This window comes from Lucilia cuprina, chromosome 6 (assembly GCF_022045245.1).
Source record: "Lucilia cuprina isolate Lc7/37 chromosome 6, ASM2204524v1, whole genome shotgun sequence".
Classification (NCBI taxonomy): Eukaryota; Metazoa; Arthropoda; class Insecta; order Diptera; family Calliphoridae; genus Lucilia; species Lucilia cuprina.
In genome coordinates this window covers 51,255,035-51,271,401 of record NC_060954.1, presented here as the reverse complement: position 1 = coordinate 51,271,401, position 16,367 = coordinate 51,255,035, and the positions used below count along the sequence as shown (strand labels likewise).

The following is a 16,367-nucleotide window of genomic DNA, read 5'->3' as shown; positions in this document are numbered from 1 at the left end:
AGTTCTGTTCTAGTTCTGTTCTAGTTCTGTTCTAGTTCTGTTCTAGTTCTGTTCTAGTTCTGTTCTAGTTCTGTTCTAGTTCTGTTCTAGTTCTGTTCTGGTTCTGTAAAATTAAATTATATCGAATAGTATAATAACTTTAAAACTGCTCTCGTGTTTTTACATATTTTTTATTATTATTGCAATTTTATTAACATGTGTTTGGCGTAATTTATTTATTTTTCTTATTTGTGTTGTATTAATTGTATTTTGTTTTTATTTCATTTATGATTATTGTTTTTTTTTTTTGTAAATATTTTATTCTTGTTGTTGATTATTTACCATACCAAACCAATGATTTCATATTAAATGGAAATGGAGTAAACAAATACTTGGTGTGGGGTAAATTTATACCGTGTATAACAAGGGGGTCAAATAACCGAACAAAATACTGAACTAAACATATTTGTGGTTTTAACCCACTACTGGTAATAAGTTCTTATAAGTACCAAAATATTATATGAATTTTCTCCCTATAACTTCAAAAAATTAAAAAGAATTGTTATTGGAAGTTAAGTTATTTGCAGGCATTAAATGCACTATTTAATTTAAGTCTGAACGTGAATAATTTGTGTTTTGTTGCAAAACGAATCATAAATAATGTATGATTAAGAAACTGCAGAAAATATTCTTTTATAAATATACATATAATAACAAGACCACAAAGCTAAAATACACACACACATTCAGTTTTCCTTTCCTCAAATCATGCAATTGATGATGAAGATGGCAATGATGGTGATTATGATGATGACGATATTCAGGCTGCTGATGATTAATTGTGAATATTTATGTTTGCGGTGAAAGTATAAGCCACCAAACCTAGCAATAAAATAAAAACTCAATAGAATTCTTGAAAGTACCTAGACTGCTCATTAAATTGGACCCAAAAGAACCTTGTGGACTAAACAGTTATGTATAATCAGAACTTTAGACTTGTCTATACTATAAACTATGGACTTGTCTATATTGAAACAATATACATGCTTGCAGTTTCAACTATAGATCTTAACCAATCGACGTGTTAGAAATACTGATTCCACGACTAATCAGTAATCTGAATGGGAACCACTTAATAATCATTAACATTTACATACATTCTCGAATAATTCCTTATTCTTAATCTTTTATGGATAATTTCAATTTTTATTCAGCAACGAATAATCTACAATTCGTCTCTGGCACTAGAAAATTTCTAGAAAGCGAAATATACATAAGAAATATATATAAGATTCCTTTCAAAGAAAAAACAACCATTAAGAAGCCAAAATCATCATAAAATAACGTGCTGTGCTGCCTACTCAAGAAAGTAGAAACAACAACAGCAACAGCAGCAACTATGTACTTTAAAATCAAAGACGTATTAATACCACCCCAACGGTCACAACATACATAAATACTCAAGTATAACCACTAGAAATCAAACCCCTCGATCCAAAAACATGATGCGCTTTTTCGACCATTTCTTTATTTCAGTTGATGTTGTTTGCTTAATGTTGTTGTTTTCTTTTTTTTTATTTACACGCTTAATTATTATTGTCCAAGCATTGTCGCGCATCAACAAATATAATGTGTTGTTACCGAAAGCTTGTTTACGAATTTCGTTTGGCGAAAGGCCAAATAATTTGCGCGCAACTTATAGTGTGTGTGCGTGTGTATTAAGTACAATGTATTTTTTGAAGGTGAAAGGTTGTTAACGCATAACTAACTTTATTTTTCTTTCATAAAATAATGTTGCTAACCAATTTTTTTCTTTCTAATAATGATTGATAGCGCATTGTGTAATGTAGCAATAGAAATGTTAGTTAGGTGGTGTCAATATTTAATAATTTTTTTACTTATGTATTCGTATGCATGCTGGTTATTAATGAAAATTCAATTTTCTTATTATATTTCCATTTTAGATCTACTCAGACTACGAAAAGAGGTGAATATATTCAGTTAGTTGATGCTTTTGAAGGACTACAACAGAACTAGTACTAAATTAGAATTGAACTAAACCTGAACTCGAACTGAGCTAGAACTGAACTAGAACTGAGCTAGAACTGAACTAGAACTGAACTAGAACTGAACTAGAACTGAACTAGAACTGAACTAGAACTGAACTAGAACTGAACTAGAACTGAACTAGAACTGAACTAGAACTGAACTAGAACTGAACTAGAACTGAACTAGAACTGAACTAGAACTGAACTAGAACTGAACTAGAACTGAACTAGAACTGAACTAGAACTAAAACTGAACTAGAACTAGAACTGAACTAGAACTGTACTAGATCAGATAAAATCAGACTCCAGGTGTTGTATATTATGTTTTTTATGTTCTTATAAACACTTTGGTGTCAATTTGGTACCAGGCGTGTTTATGTCTTTTTCCCTCTGTGTAGAGATACTAAAATATATAACATAATTTTAAGAAAAACTCTAAATGTAAAGAAGTGAACCTATTTCAACTTATTTCAATAGTATTTGTCAAGACAATAGTATATGCCAAATTTCATTAAATTTTAATAAAAATTCCGCACGGATGGACATACTTAGTTCATTTCCTCCCTCTGGATCCTTCATTAAACTTTTTTTATTCTATAATAAATCTAGTTAATTTTTAAATTCATTTTCATATTTAATTGATTTTTACCATGGATATACATATATATGTATGTATATTGTAGCGTTATTGCAGAAACTTGTGTATTTTAATAAAAAAAAAATATAATTTAATTGTCTTATGTTGCTTATTCTTGCCATTTCATTCATTAAACATTTCATTTAGTATCTTTTGTATATATTATTTTATAAAAAAATAAATAATTAGATTAATAAATAATGAATACATTTCCTCCCAATAAATAAGACGATTAAATAACCATCATTATTCCAAGTAGTAGTCATCATCAACATCATAATCATCATCTTTATTCAACATCCTGAACATGATTCAAAAGAGAAACCTAAACATCCAACTGTCCTATACAAAATATGACGCAAGTATATTTATTACCCAGTTAAATTTAATAAAATAAATAATATTTGCTTAACATAAAACTATTTTTTATTGAAATATATTTTGTAATTTTTCTTCTATTTCCAAAAAGTTATATTTATTACTTTTGCCTTTATTTAATCAATTGCACTTTTTGCTGGGTTTTAATATATTTTGCTTTTTTACTTATTTTTTGTAGATTATTAATACAATAAAAATATGGGAAATACAGGAAATGAAAAATATTACCCAAACAACTAACAACTACTACACCCATATCCCATTCATAACTGTATTCGATTTTAAAGAAAAAATCGTTGCCTAGTTCTTGTTTGCTATAGTTACTCTCACATACATTAAAAATGTTCATATTAACAACGAAATAATAGCCTAGAGACCATACTATCTACCAAACTGTAGACTAGACTATAGCCTAGATTTTTGACTAGACCATATAATAGACTATAGACTAGATCATAGACTAGATTATAGACTAGATTATAGACTAGACAATAGACAAGACTATAGACAAGACTATAGACAAGACTATAGACAAGACTATAGACTAGACTATAGACTAGACTATAGACTATACTATAGACTAGACTATAGACTAGACTATAGACTAGACTACAGACTAGACTATAGACTAGTCCTCCGACTAGACTTCAGACTAGACTATAGACTAGACTATAGACTAGACTATAGACTAGACTATAGACTAGACGATAGACTAGACGATAGACTAGCCTATAGACTAGACTATGGACTAGACTATGGACTATACTATGGACTGGACTATACTATAGACTGGACTAGACTATAGACTTGACTATAGACTAGACTATAGACTAGACTATAGACTAGACTATAGACTAGACTATAGACTAGACTATAGACTAGACTATAGACTAGACTATAGACTAGACTATAGACTAGACTATAGACTAGACTATAGACTAGACTATAGACTAGACTATAGACTAGACTATAGACTAGACTATAGACTAGACTATAGACTAGACTATAGACTAGACTATAGACTAGACTATAGACTAGACTATAGACTAGACTATAGACTAGACTATAGACTAGACTATAGACTAGACTATAGACTAGACTATAGACTAGACTATAGACTAGACTATAGACTAGACTATAGACTAGACTATAGACTAGACTATAGACTAGACTATAGACTAGACTATAGACTAGACTATAGACTAGACTATAGACTAGAATATATAGACTAGACTATAGACTAGACTATAGACTAGACTATAGACTAGACTATAGACTAGACTATAGACTAGACTATAGACTAGACTATAGACTAGACTATAGACTAGACTATAGACTAGACTATAGACTAGACTATAGACTAGACTATAGACTAGACTATAGACTAGACTATAGACTAGACTATAGACTAGACTATAGACTAGACTATAGACTAGACTATAGACTAGACTATAGACTAGACTATAGACTAAACTATAGACTAGACTATAGACTAGACTATAGACTAGACTATAGACTAGACTATAGACTAGACTATAGACTAGACTATAGACTAGACTATAGACTAGACTATAGACTAGACTATAGACTAGACTATAGACTAGACTATAGACTAGACTATAGACTAGACTATAGACTAGACTATAGACTAGACTATAGACTAGACTATAGACTAGACTATAGACTAGACTATAGACTAGACTATAGACTAGACTATAGACTAGACTATAGACTAGACTATAGACTAGACTATAGACTAGACTATAGACTAGACTATAGACTAGACTATAGACTAGACTATAGACTAGACTATAGACTAGACTATAGACTAGACTATAGACTAGACTATAGACTAGACTATAGACTAGACTATAGACTAGACTATAGACTAGACTATAGACTAGATTATAGACTAGACTATAGACTAGACTATAGACTAGATTATAGACTAGACTATAGACTAGACTATAGACTAGACTATAGACTAGACTATAGACTAGACTATAGACTAGACTATAGACTAGACTATAGACTAGACTATAGACTAGACTATAGACTAGACTATAGACTAGACTATAGACTAGACTATAGACTAGACTATAGACTAGACTATAGACTAGACTATAGACTAGACTATAGACTAGACTATAGACTAGACTATAGACTAGACTATAGACTAGACTATAGACTAGACTATAGACTAGACTATAGACTAGACTATAGACTAGACTATAGACTAGACTATAGACTAGGCTATAGACTAGACTATAGACTAGACTATAGACTAGACTATAGACTAGACTATAGACTAGACTATAGACTAGACTATAGACTAGACTATAGACTAGACTATAGACTAGACTATAGACTAGACTATAGACTAGACTATAGACTAGACTATAGACTAGACTATAGACTAGACTATAGACTAGACTATAGACTAGACTATAGACTAGACTATTGACCAGGCTATAGACAAGTCCATGGCCTTATCCAAGACTATAGACAAGACTAATGGCCAGGGTTATAGTTTACATTTCAGATAAAACTATTTACAAGACTATAGTCAAGATTATAGACGAGTAGAACTTCTTTTTAATGACTATCAAACTACTGTAAAAGTTTTTCTTCATTTTGGCGGTACCTGTCATTTTTGTGTCGCCATTTTTTTCAATTTAAACTCATGTGTTTTTAATTGCCACCACAAAAAAAAATTGCCAATGCAAAAAACGACAGATTTAATGCGATTGTGGTGTAATTTTATTTCAATTCAATTACAGAAAAAAGCCCTACATTAAAAGTACTTTATAAATTACCAGCAAAAAAGGAAGTACACCAAAAAAAAGGGTATTTTATTTTTAATAAAGTGATATATGGCTTAAAGCACGACAAGCTCTAGAGAAAAAGGCAGATGTTGTAAGAACACAACAAGAAAATAAATATTTAAATGGGATTTAGGTTCATATTTTTTTATAAAAAAAATAAACATGGAAGTTTTTAGCGGAAATCAAATATAGTACAAATATCCTTAACAAACAGCAAATGTTAAATGTTTATGTTATTTTTTTTTTTTAATTTTATGAAATTTTAATTTTCTTTATAATAAACTTACCTTAAATTCCATTACAGTTTTTAATATTTCAACCCTATGAAATATTATCACTAGATTACGTATGTATGTGTTTTAAATCCAATAAAAATTACAAAATTTATTTAGATTTCAATTGACTTTTCGCTGATATAAAGTTTTCCATGAAGTTTTATAATTTTTAGTGCATATTCTGTAAAGATATAAAAAGGAAAGTAAAACATATTAATACTTGATAAAAACATAGAAGTAAAAATGATTTATATGTTTAAAATGAAAATCATATAAACTGCAATCAACAAGATGCATCCACGTTTTTGTTTCTAAACAGAAATCCATTTAACAGAAACAATTTTATGGGTGGCCAAACTTAGATGACAATCAGACAGAGAGTTCGAGACAAATGTTTTAAAAAATATTATGTTTAAAAGAAAATGGTCAAGGCTCGTATTTCAATTTTGTTTTTATGAACAAAAGACTTAAATTATCACTCACTCTAGACTATAAGCTCAGTTCAGTTCTAGTTCCTGTCCAGTTCAGTTCTAGTACAGTTCTAGTTCAGTTCTAGTTCAGTTCTAGTTCAGTTCTAGTTCAGTTCTAGTTCAGTTCTAGTTCAGTTCTAGTTCAGTTCTAGTTCAGTTCTAGTTCAGTTCTAGTTCAGTTCTAGTTCAGTTCTAGTTCAGTTCTAGTTCAGTTCTAGTTCAGTTCTAGTTCAGTTCTAGTTCAGTTCTAGTTCAGTTCTAGTTCAGTTCTAGTTCAGTTCTAGTTCAGTTCTAGTTCAGTTCTAGTTCAGTTCTAGTTCAGTTCTAGTTCAGTTCTAGTTCAGTTCTAGTTCAGTTCTAGTTCAGTTCTAGTTCAGTTCTAGTTCAGTTCTAGTTCAGTTCTAGTTCAGTTCTAGTTCAGTTCTAGTTCAGTTCTAGTTCAGTTCTAGTTCAGTTCTAGTTCAGTTCTAGTTCAGTTCTAGTTCAGTTCTAGTTCAGTTCTAGTTCAGTTCTAGTTCAGTTCTAGTACAGTTCTAGTACAGTTCTAGTTCAGTTCTAGTTCAGTTCTAGTTCAGTTCTAGTTCAGTTCTAGTTCAGTTCTAGTTCAGTTCTAGTTCACTTCTAGTTCAGTTCTAGTTCAGTTCTAGTTCAGTTCTGGTTCAGTTCTAGTTTAGTTCTAGTTCAGTTCTAGTTCAGTTCTAGTTCAGTTCTAGTAAAGTTCTAGTTAAGTTCTAGTTCAGTTCTAGTTCAGTTCTAGTTCAGTTCTAGTTCAGTTCTAGTTCAGTTCTAGTTCAGTTCTAGTTCAGTTCTAGTTCAGTTCTAGTTCAGTTCTAGTTCAGTTCTAGTTCAGTTCTAGTTCAGTTCTAGTTCAGTTCTAGTTCAGTTCTAGTTCAGTTCTAGTTCAGTTCTAGTTCAGTTCTAGTTCAGTTCTAGTTCAGTTCTAGTTCAGTTCTAGTTCAGTTCTAGTTCAGTTCTAGTTCAGTTCTAGTTCAGTTCTAGTTCAGTTCTAGTTCAGTTCTAGTTCAGTTCTAGTTCAGTTCTAGTTCAGTTCTAGTTCAGTTCTAGTTCAGTTCTAGTTCAGTTCTAGTTCAGTTCTAGTTCAGTTCTAGTTCAGTTCTAGTTCAGTTCTAGTTCAGTTCTAGTTCAGTTCTAGTTCAGTTCTAGTTCAGTTCTAGTTCAGTTCTAGTTCAGTTCTAGTTCAGTTCTAGTTCAGTTCTAGTTCAGTTCTAGTTCAGTTCTAGTTCAGTTCTAGTTCAGTTCTAGTTCAGTTCTAGTTCAGTTCTAGTTCAGTTCTAGTTCAGTTCTAGTTCAGTTCTAGTTCAGTTCTAGTTCAGTTCTAGTTCAGTTCTAGTTCAGTTCTAGTTCAGTTCTAGTTCAGTTCTAGTTCAGTTCTAGTTCAGTTCTAGTTCAGTTCTAGTTCAGTTCTAGTTCAGTTCTAGTTCAGTTCTAGTTCAGTTCTAGTTCAGTTCTAGTTCAGTTCTAGTTCAGTTCTAGTTCAGTTCTAGTTCAGTTCTAGTTCAGTTCTAGTTCAGTTCTAGTTCAGTTCTAGTTCAGTTCTAGTTCAGTTCTAGTTCAGTTCTAGTTCAGTTCTAGTTCAGTTCTAGTTCAGTTCTAGTTCAGTTCTAGTTCAGTTCTAGTTCAGTTCTAGTTCAGTTCTAGTTCAGTTCTAGTTCAGTTCTAGTTCAGTTCTAGTTCAGTTCTAGTTCAGTTCTAGTTCAGTTCTAGTTCAGTTCTAGTTCAGTTCTAGTTCAGTTCTAGTTCAGTTCTAGTTCAGTTCTAGTTCAGTTCTAGTTCAGTTCTAGTTCAGTTCTAGTTCAGTTCTAGTTCAGTTCTAGTTCAGTTCTAGTTCAGTTCTAGTTCAGTTCTAGTTCAGTTCTAGTTCAGTTCTAGTTCAGTTCTAGTTCTAGTTCAGTTCTAGTTCAGTTCTAGTTCAGTTCTAGTTCAGTTCTAGTTCAGTTCTAGTTCAGTTCTAGTTCAGTTCTAGTTCAGTTCTAGTTCAGTTCTAGTTCAGTTCTAGTTCAGTTCTAGTTCAGTTCTAGTTCAGTTCTAGTTCAGTTCTAGTTCAGTTCTAGTTCAGTTCTAGTTCAGTTCTAGTTCAGTTCTAGTTCAGTTCTAGTTCAGTTCTAGTTCAGTTCTAGTTCAGTTCTAGTTCAGTTCTAGTTCAGTTCTAGTTCAGTTCTAGTTCAGTTCTAGTTCAGTTCTAGTTCAGTTCTAGTTCAGTTCTAGTTCAGTTCTAGTTCAGTTCTAGTTCAGTTCTAGTTCAGTTCTAGTTCAGTTCTAGTTTAGTTCTAGTTCAGTTCTAGTTTAGTTCTAGTTCAGTTCTTGTTCAGTTCTAGTTCAGTTCTAGTTCAGTTCTAGTTCAGTTCTAGTTCAGTTCTAGTTCAGTTCTAGTTCAGTTCTAGTTCAGTTCTAGTTCAGTTCTAGTTCAGTTCTAGTTCAGTTCTAGTTCAGTTCTAGTTTAGTTCTAGTTCAGTTCTAGTTTAGTTCTAGTTCAGTTTTTTTTTCAGTTCTAGTTCAGTTCTAGTTCAGAAATGCCAAAGATCATATATAAGACATTTTTATCACAAAAACTCATTAAATGATGGATTGCATATGGGTATTTATACTAAATTTTTGTTTGGTCCTTCAAATAATTATTTATTTGATGTTTAATTACGTTTTTTCACTTTTGACATTTAATGAAAATATTTGTTATTTTTTCGTATGTACATATGTATATAAAATGGAACAAAATCAACAACAAAATTATGGGGATAATTTTCCACCCACCTTAAAATTTGTAGGTCTGTTTTAAATAAAATAAATGAAATGTTTGTCATTATCTTGTTATTTGTAGGGTAGATATGTATATGAATCTGTTGGTAGATAAATAGGTAAATATGTATATACGATTATATACATATACATATGTATATGTATATTTTATTTGTATATACAGAAATTCGTTATACATACAGACATATGTACATATGTATGTAAATTTCTACGAATATCTTCATTTTATACACATCATTTAACAGATTGTCTGATGCCATGTAATATGCTGATGTTCAGATCAATATAAACGATCTTGGTGGGGAGCAAAATATTATTTTTCGTGTTTGGAAAGGTGCTATATTGATCCATTATGTGTTGAATTCAAATAAGTTTACAAAGAAAATTTCCTTTTGCACCACCCAATTTGTATTCAAATAAATACAAATTTCAGAAAAAAATCATTACATCTGTAAAAGAGCCATATATAAATATGTAAATGAAATACATACATACTTATGTATTTACATACATTCATACATAAGGCAAAAATGAATCAGTCACGCGCCTCTGTATTTTCATTTGGATATACCCGGTCTATGGTTTTCTACCAAAAAAATAGCAACAAAATAAAAAATAAATGTAAAATGTCTTATGATGTTTTCATTTCAGATTTTTTGTTCAACTGTTCTTTCTTCTGTATAGAAAACAATTTTAAATGAGAAAACTGAAAATTAAAAAAAAAATAATAAAAACTGTTGCCACTTTTTGGCTTAGAGCCAACGAGAAAAAATCTTAAAGCAAAAAATAATTAAGTGAAAAAAAGAAGTCATCGTCGGTAGGGGAAAAAATCACAAATTGATTTTGACTTGTTTTCTTTTTTTTCTCTCTTGACCATTGATATTTTAATTGTACATGAAACAGAATATAACAACAACACAATAATTTTAAACAAAATATTAATGAAATACCATGAAAATAAATACCGGTAAAGTAAAGATATTCAATACTTTTGTTTTTGGGTTAAATATTAAAAAATTAAATTATTTTGCAACAGAATACATCAATTTTGTAAAGACTAAATTGTAGAAAATAATGGAATATTCGGTTTTGGATTGGAACTATTAAGTCAGCTACAGCAGTATTCGGCAGAATTTATAAAAGATAAAAATAAATAATTTATCCTTATTATTAAAACTAATAAAAGGAGAAACGATCGATATCGATCCGGGAATAACCGAAATTGGGAGGGCCATAATACATAAAAAATGTACACCTTAGTATTTGAGAGAGCATTAATTCCAGAATGTGTTTTTTTGTGAACATGAGACTTTTTGTCTCATATAAAGGGTTAGCCCCTGGATCGATTATGAATAGATCTCTAGAAATTATGAAAAAGTAAATGATTTTTAAGTTTAGTTCAAGTTCCGTTCTAGTTTAGTTCGAGTTCAGTTCCAGTGCAGTTCTAGTTCTGTTCTAGTTCTGTTCTAGTTCTGTTCTAGTTCTGTTCTAGTTCTGTTCTAGTTCTGTTCTAGTTCTGTTCTAGTTCTGTTCTAGTTCTGTTCTAGTTCTGTTCTAGTTCTGTTCTAGTCCTGTTCTAGTTCTGTTCTAGTTCTGTTCTAGTTATGTTCTAATTCTGTTCTAGTTCTGTTCTAATTCTCTTCTGTTTCTTTTCTTGTGTTCGGTTTCGGTCTTAAAAAGCTTTCGGTTGGACCCTAAAAAAAACTTATTTTCTTATTAAAAAATTTCTTCTTTTAATTTGAAAAAGCAAGGAAAAAACTACGACAGCTGAATTTTTAGTCTGTTGACATTTTCCACTTTGCGTTTTCTTTTTTTTAGTGATTTAACGTTTTTCTTGTTGGACGCCATTTTTTCGAAAATAAAAAAGAAAATTTACATACCAATTCGTAGACAGTTGTTTGCTAAGATATTCATTACACAGTGAAGCAAAAGAAAGTAAAATTTGAGAAAATTGTTTTTAAGATAAAAACTAAAAATTTGAAAAAAATTATTGAATTAAATCAAAAGGTGTCAAAGGTTTTTTTTGAGTTTTGTACTGATTTACAAACGATTTTAATTAATCTGACAAATTCCTAGATTCATAGGTTCTAGACCATTTTAGACGCTCTTACGAAAATTTATTTTCAATTCAAAAATATTTTTAAATCTTTTATTACATTAATAAATTAAACCCCACTGTACCTTGAGTGAGTTCATCATCACCATAAAAAAAAAACAAAAAAAGAACAGCATTTCATCACTGTATCTCTACACTTGGATCGAATTTTATGAACATTTTCTATGTACCGCTGTCATTTTCATTCTTTGTATCTCTGATGTCGTTGTCTATACGACACAAAAACAACTATTACAATAACAACAAAAACAGTAGTTGAAAAGTGTATTTCAAGCTTATACAGTGGTGCATCATCATCAGCAGCAGTACATAAAATTCTTTTTATCGTTGCTAACTCTTACGATCATTTTGAAATAGTATTTTTCTTTTGGTGTTTTGAAAATTATTTTCAAAAACTATTTCTTATTTTTGGCTTTAAGCCAAATGTGCACATTTTTTTCTATTTTTTTTTTTTTTTTTGTTCTTCTAAAGTACGAAAAAAAACATGTCGTTTTTTTGTAATGTATTTATTGTACAATGTACATGCACAACAAAAAAAACACAAAAATTAAATAAATTTTGTAATGTATATAAAACAATAAAATAAAATCCTTTTTTTTTCTCGCATTGGATTCCATTTCGGAAATTGCTGTAATTTTGTATGTATTTCTTTTTGCTTTAAATGAGCTATGAACAATAACGAATATTCTACTTATTTATCGATAACGATCAAAATTCTTAAACGATCTTTTTTAAATATTTTTCTAAGTAATTTTCCTAATATTATTTAATTAATAATCGTCCATAACAACAGATACTTCATTATAACGAAGTCAAGATCATTATTAAATGATGTTTCAGAAGTTAACTTTACACCATTTGATGAAAATTTAAGCATTTAGCGTTCCCCAGATTCAGATCAAATTTAACATAACAAAGTATTTGAATGAGTCGTCTGACAATTATATAGTCATTTTTCAATAGTTGTTAAATGAAAGGTTAAATCTGGTAAGAGTCCAATCGATGACAAAACCCTGAGGTTTTGCTAGATTATATTTTGCTGTGGAACAAATATACATTGTTGACCATCTGATCTGAGCAGATCTATATAATTTTTGTTCGGCAAGAACCAGTTTAATATAGTTCATCCCATATATCATGTCTTGCCTTACAGTACAGACTGAATAGACACAGGATTGCTTTAAGTATAAGTTCTAACCAGTACATTATTCTGTTTAGAGACCGTTATTAGCTACTACTTTTTTATCTTTCTGGTAACATATGGATTAAGCATCATAGAAATTGCTTACATTTTGAAGGTAAAAACCAAGCAAGACAATTCCGGATATATTTTTCTTCAGACATACTTCGCAAAGAGAACGAGAGTTCTACTTCGATCGAAACAAATAGTAGTGGACTATAAAGGGGGAGGGAATATATCCCTTTAGAGAGCGTTCTTCTTCAATCAATATACATATGTAATAGTCAGACGGGCAAGGTCTGAACAATAGAAGGGTATAACATTTTCTAAAATTTATCTTAGAGAAAGCGTTCTGCATCAATCGATACATATAGTGATCGACTATGAGGAACTATAAAAGAGGTCTATCCTTTTTTGATGTGTTTCTTAAAGAGAGCGTTCTGCATCTATCAATATATGTTGTAGGCATACGGGACTGGGACTGACTATAAGAGGGGTATACGATTTACTAAAGTTTATCTTAGAGAGAGCCTTCTGCATCAATCAATACATTTAGTAGTTAGAGAGAGGTCTGGACTTTAAAAGTATATCTCAGATAGAGAGAGAGAGCATTCTACATTGTTAGAAACAAATAACAGTCTACTCAATTTCCCTGGTTTAAGATGAATCCTGTGAACCACACAAAATACGTTTCTTTACATCATGCCTCTTCAAGCCGGCAGCACTTAGAAAATCAAACCGTATTGGCTATCAATGAAACTTGGGTGTGGCTTCCTTCGATGAGTGATATCCAGTGGAGAGATATTAAAAGTTTCCAATACGCTTAACTTCCTCCACACGAGAGGAAGACTATACAGTTCCTCTTGGAATGTCATCGAATGAGTCACACCGTTAAATTCTACCCCGAGGCATGTTAGGAAGGACCTCAATGTATATGAAAGGAGCATACGAATATGCCTATGTGCACGATCGTAATTCGTATAAAGCACTTTTGCAATAAACCAACCCAACCTACTTCACTACGCCCAATGGATTTATGGACAAATCCAGTAACGTAGAACTCTCGGTTTATAGAGATGTTTAGTTGCCCTTAAGACCAATAATTAAAAAAATGTTCACCTTTCGAAGTGGTTTTTTCGAAACCGTTGTGGCTCTTCTTCAATGAGAAGGGGCAGGATATATCAAGACTGATAGAGGGACCCTGGGTATTTTGCAGATATGCAAGTCTACTTGGGCCTCCCTTCAATGAACACTGTTACATTTGCAAAGACAGGGAAAAGGAAGAAACATTCTACCATTTTTTTCTGCAGATGCCCTGCTCTATCCTTTAAAAGAAATCGTTTTCTTCGAAGTAACCAAGGTGAGATATTTGGATCTAAGCTTTATGATATTCAGATTACTTTCAGCTACAGGCTAGATCTAATACTATACAATACTACATCTGACAAGTGAAGTAGTAGGGTCAAAACGATCACAATACTACTTCGAAGTTTGCGCGCAGTGAACTAAAACGTTAACCAACCAACCACAGTGGTGCTATTAAACTCGCTTCAAAAGAAACTGATCTAATTAACTTGAGTGTTACGACCGCTGTATTTAGATTATAAGGAGTATCTAGACGGACAGGCTGACGAAAAGATGTCACTAAATCGATTTTGAAAATGATAATGACGGACAGGCTGATGAAAAGATGTGACTAAAACGATTCTGAAAATGATAATGAGCCAATTGGATTTCTAGTAGAATATCTAGCTTTCTTTAACCGATCGCCATAATCGTTAATAAACAGCAATTCATAGCATTTGCAATCAGCTTAATCGAAATATTTTCGTACAAAGTTTAACAGATAATAAATGTTTTTAAATTTCACTGGTCACCTTAAATACTCACTTTGATTTAGAGCGCCCTCTACGACGAAACCACTCAACTTGAAAGTGATCATTTAGACAAGCCACTAACCTAAAGGTTTGTAACTGCACTAAATGATTTTTATACATTTTCATAAACATTTCCTGGTTAGAAAAAAGAAAACCTGCAGATGGCGTGAGGATTTTAAAATCAGGGATATTTTTTGTTTTATTTTAATAATAACACCAGGGAAATTTTTAAACACACACAAGCACAAATCTGTTTAAATAAAACAGATGTTTTTAAAAATAAACATATTTTGGGAAATTTTATTTTTGTTTACATTCGAAAGCGGAAGAAGAGAAAGAGAAATTGTAGAGCAAAAAAGAAACAGAATGATAAAAATAAACACTCAAACAGTGATGTCAACAGATTTAAAGTGGAAAAATATTTTTGTTTAACAATTTGCAAATTGAAACAAATTTTTAATTTTGAAAAAATTTGTTAGAAATTTTTTTAATTTTAAACTTTTAGAAGAACCATTTTTGTTGGAAAACTTTTAAGTTGGCAACACTGTTTAAAAAAAGCACAAACACGAGCAAAATTTAAGAGAAATGTTTTATATTGAAAACATTAATTTTGTAGCTATTTTAAAACACACACATTTTTTTTGCAAATCATTTTTATAAAAAAATTTTTCTTTGCTTTAATTTATTTTTAAAAATTTACTTATTGAACTATATATTTAAAACTTTAAATAATTACTTTTTTTTGGAATATTTTTTTTGCAATTTTTAATTAAACTTTAAACTTTTTGAAATTTTTTCTTTTCGATATTTATTTTTATTTTCATTTATTGACGTCCTTCAGTGATATTTTTAAACAAAATTTATAAATAAACATTTTCTTTCAATATTATTTGTATTTTTTCTTTTTCTTTGTAATAAAGAGATTATAAACTTTTTTTATTAAAAAAATTAATTATAGCAATTATTTATACATAATTTTTGTTAAAAACTTTTTCTCTAACACTTTTTTTTTAATTTTTAAATATTAACAAAACGCGCGCGCTTCTTTTTCTTCAAAATTTTTTGCAAAATTTTTTAACTCTTTGCTATAAGTATTCTAGCACTACTGTAGCTAACACTTCTACTAGTGCTGCTGTTGCCGCTTAAGTTGAGCATGATAATATTTTGCTGTTGATGATGCTACTGCTGCTGCTGTTGTTGTTGGTGGTGGCGGTGATTGTTGCTCCGTGTTGTTCGTTTTACATTTTCTTTTTCATTTATAATTGTATTTCATATGTGTACTGTTTTTCTTATTCTTGTATTATTTTGGGCCATTTTTAATTTTAGAGGTAACCCCAAAATACCCACCAACCACAATAAATGTTCTATAAAAATAACATAATCACTTTCAAATTTTCAACAATTTTTCTTGATTTTTTTTCTTTTTTTTTTTTTGCTTCTTGTTTGATTATTTATTTAAAAATATAACTAGAAGAAAAAAACAGAAATCGGCAAAACGATGGATGAATTCAAGTATTTTTGAAACAAGAAAATAAATTTTTTATTTTTAAAACATGTTAACAGACTCGCAAACAACAGCAGCCAGCACTAGCCAACAAGTTAATCGAACACGACAGCATGACATACTATACAACGTTGGAAAAAGTCCGCAATTTTTTCCCAAATGTTCACATGAATGTTAAAGTAAAGTTAGATGCGAATTTTCTCCGTGCAAATTTTAAGATTCTAGCTAAAATAGTTGACCACCCATTTTTTGATAGATAGATAGATAGATAGATAGATAGATAGATAGGTAGATAGATATATA

The 16,367-nt window shown here is 30.5% G+C and overlaps 1 long non-coding RNA gene across 1 annotated transcript; it reads right to left on the bottom strand.

Moving 5' to 3' along the window:
• Window positions 1-6,109: 6,109 nt before the first annotated feature.
• On the bottom strand, window positions 6,110-15,357 carry LOC124421025. Its single transcript, XR_006941483.1, has 3 exons — window positions 15,297-15,357; window positions 14,574-14,810; window positions 6,110-6,323 (listed from the first exon to the last, which is right to left on the bottom strand). It is a non-coding gene; the product is annotated as an uncharacterized LOC124421025 (long non-coding RNA).
• Between the last annotated feature and the right edge of the window lie 1,010 nt (window positions 15,358-16,367).